We start from the raw sequence: 4,055 nt of genomic DNA on the forward strand, positions 1-4,055 counted from the left end.
ATCATAATTACAATTTTGTATGAAGGAAAAAAGCAAAAACATTGTTAAAATGGCTAGAAATTGATAATTACAGGGCCTCAAACAGGCTTCTCTGTAAATTTGTAAATTCCAAGCCAACATGAACACCACTTACACACACACACACACACACACACACTCACTAAAAACGCTCCTGATGAATGTCACGAAAACATGCACAGGTCACGTTTAACCCAGAAACTAAAAAAAAAACAAAGCACTAAATCGTATTTTACACAAAATAAAGCATTTTTAGGAATATTAAAATGTTTTATTTTTGCATTGTGACTTTTTTTAATCTTTTTATTTTCTGTATTTTAATGATTTGTATTCTGTATTGTTTCACCCCAAATATAAAATAAAAATACAAAATAATATTTTGCATAAAGAAAAACCTTTTTAGGTTTTTTAGGACATTTTTAGGAACAGTGTTTTTTTGTTTTGTTTTTTGCATTGTGACGTTAGTAAGTTTTTTAATGACAATTAAACATTTTCTTCTCAAAGTCTCTTTACCGTAGTATGTCTGAGCATTTTAATTTTGAGTTTTATTTTGTAATTCTCATTATTGATAGTTTCCCTCAAAAAACAAACAAACAAAGCATAACTATATTTTTCAATAGGATTTATTTTTTGTTTTGTATTTTAAAGATGATTAAACAAATTTTCCCCTAAAACATCTTTAATGTGTCTGGACATTTTATTGTGTCTGGAGTTTTATTTGTAATTCTCAATATTGTCAATGATAGTTTTACCACAAAAACAATTAAAAAAAAAAACATATTCTGCATTAAGTAAATGAAGCTTTTTTTTTTTTTTGCATTGTGACTTTATTTTAATGACGAACATCTTCCCCTTAAAATCTCTTTATCGTAATCTGTCTGGACATTTTTATTTTTTAATCCTCATTTTTGTCAATGATAATTTCACCTAAAAAAAAAAAGTGAAATAATATTTTACATAAAGAAAATTATGCGTTAAGCATTGTGACTTTATTATTATTTTCTGTATTTTTATGACGGTTAAACACATTTTCTCCTCAAAATCTCTTTACTTGAATGTGTCTGGACATTTTACTACTACATTTTATTTGTAATTTTCATTTTCACAGTAATAGTTTTTCCCAAACAAAATAAAAAAATAGAAAAACATATTTCGCATGAATAAAATATAGCATATTTTTGAGAACATTACGATTATTTGCATGATGACAATTAAACAGTTTCCCCTCTAAATCTCTTTACTGTAATGAGTCTTTTTTTGTAATGAGTTACTTTTATTTGTAATTCTCGTTATTGTCAATGATTCTCTTTACATTTTCATTACTGTGATGCAGTTTAAAATGATTGGGAGAGTAAAATCTCCAGATGCATTATGGTAATGCGAACTTTTGGGAGGAGAATGTGCTTGCTTCTCATGAAAATAATATCACAATGCAAACGGTCCTAAAAATAGGAAAATACCAAAACATGATTTATTTAATTTTATTTTCCGGTGAAATGTGACCCAGACGTGTTCTTGACAGGTTTAATAAGATACACCCACATACACACACACACTCACAGAGCAACAGGATTATTATAGTGAATGATTCATCAGTGCACATTATTCCAAAGAAAAAAAATGTTTGTCTTAGAAAATGTAAGGCGGGACCCGATTTAATTCAGGAGAAATTGATTTGTATAGTAAAAAGTGTTTATAAGATGTGTGGTTGGAAAAAATGAGAGGCATTGATGACATCAGAGCAAAAGATTCAAAAGTTTGGGGTCAGTAAGATTTTTTATGTTTTCAAAAGAAGTCTCTGCTGCTCAGCATGGCTGCATTTATTTGATCAAAAATACATTAAAAACAGAAATATTGTCAAATGTTTTTACATTTAAAATAACTGTTTTCAATTTGAATATATTTAAAAAAGAAATGTATTCCTGTGATGCGCAGCAGTATTTTCAGCATCATCACTCCAGTCTTCAGTGTCACATGATCTTCAGAAATCATTCTGATATGCTGATTTGCTGCTCAACAAACATTTCTGATTATTATCAATGTTGAAAACAGTCGTGCTGCTTCATATTTTTGTGGAACATTTTTATTTTCAAGATTCTTTGAATAAAAGTTGAAAAGAACAGCATTTATTTGAAGAAAAAAAATTATACTTTTGTAACATTATTAATGTCTTCACTGTGACCTTTGATCAATTTAATGCCTCTTTGCAAAATAAAAGTATTCATTTTAATATTAATATTGGAAAGTGTGTATATATACAGTATGTGTGTGTGTATACATATATATACACACACACACACACACACATCAAATTTTAATATTAAAATTAATGCTTTATTTATATTTTATTTATATTTATTTTTGCATTCAAGAATTGTTAAATGGACCAAAGCCCTTGAAAATAATTTGCTTTCAGTTTAGAATAACAACAGTTTTTTTCACTCATTATTGGCACACACACTCACAGAGCAAGTCAGTAAGACACGTTGTCATTTCAGGCTGATTTCTCATGTGGCCCCTCTGGGCTAATTGCGAAATCTTACTCAGAGCCCCGAACAGCCAATCAGGAGGCTAGAATCGAGGGATGATTTCAGCTGATCTCAGAGAGAGATTTTTTATGTTTTCAAAAGAAGTCTCTGCTGCTCAGCATGGCTGCATTTATTTGATCAAAAATACATTAAAAACAGAAATATTGTCAAATGTTTTTACATTTAAAATAACTGTTTTCAATTTGAATATATTTTAAAAAGAAATGTATTCCTGTGATGCGCAGCTGAATTTTCAGCATCATTCCTCCAGTCTTCAGTGTCACATGATCTTCAGAAATCATTCTGATATGCTGATTTGCTGCTCAACAAACATTTCTGATTATTATCAATGTTGAAAACAGTCGTGCTGCTTCATATTTTTGTGGAACATTTTTATTTTCAAGATTCTTTGAATAAAAGTTGAAAAGAACAGCATTTATTTGAAGAAAAAAAATTATACTTTTGTAACATTATTAATGTCTTCACTGTGACCTTTGATCAATTTAATGCCTCTTTGCAAAATAAAAGTATTCATTTTAATATTAATATTGGAAAGTGTGTATATATACAGTATGTGTGTGTGTATACATATATATACACACACACACACACACACATCAAATTTTAATATTAAAATTAATGCTTTATTTATATTTTATTTATATTTATTTTTGCATTCAAGAATTGTTAAATGGACCAAAGCCCTTGAAAATAATTTGCTTTCAGTTTAGAATAACAACAGTTTTTTTCACTCATTATTGGCACACACACTCACAGAGCAAGTCAGTAAGACACGTTGTCATTTCAGGCTGATTTCTCATGTGGCCCCTCTGGGCTAATTGCGAAATCTTACTCAGAGCCCCGAACAGCCAATCAGGAGGCTAGAATCGAGGGATGATTTCAGCTGATCTCAGAGAGGAGGAGGTAGAGCCTGGGTTCTCACCGTCACCCTGCTGTCCTCTGAGGGGGAAACACAGGGGGGCTGAGCAGAAACGTGCATCTCCTGCGCTGCCTGGCAAGCCGCTCGCTGCATGTCAGCAAAACTGGGTCAACACCACCCCTTGCTCGCTCTCTCTCTCACACACAATCACACACACATGCGAAACATTTCTTGTGGTTTTGGAAATATTTGCCCAGCTACTGCACTTGCCCTTTGGAAAGTGGCTTTTTCTGTCAGACACGTGTGTGAGTAATGGCCTGTTAAAGGTTGATTCAATCACATTTATGAAATGTTAAGTGCTTCCTCCGTCCGGTGGCGAACACGAGATGGATGGAAAAGAGCTGAATGAATGAATGTGTGTGGATGGAGGGTTTAGAGAGTATCAAACTGTGAGGTTGCGTTTCACGACACCGAACCGCCAATCAGCTGCTTGAGACGGTGTGATGTCACCGTCACATCCAGATCTGTGAGAGATAAACACGCAAACAATGAACTGCAAACATTCTGTCTTCTCCAAAACTACAATGCTGAAATTAAACACACTGGGGGGGGGGGGGGGGGGGGCCCCT

Source organism: Sinocyclocheilus grahami, unplaced genomic scaffold, assembly GCF_001515645.1.
Source record: "Sinocyclocheilus grahami isolate Dianchi unplaced genomic scaffold, SAMN03320097.WGS_v1.1 scaffold1088.1, whole genome shotgun sequence".
NCBI classification, from domain to species: Eukaryota; Metazoa; Chordata; class Actinopteri; order Cypriniformes; family Cyprinidae; genus Sinocyclocheilus; species Sinocyclocheilus grahami.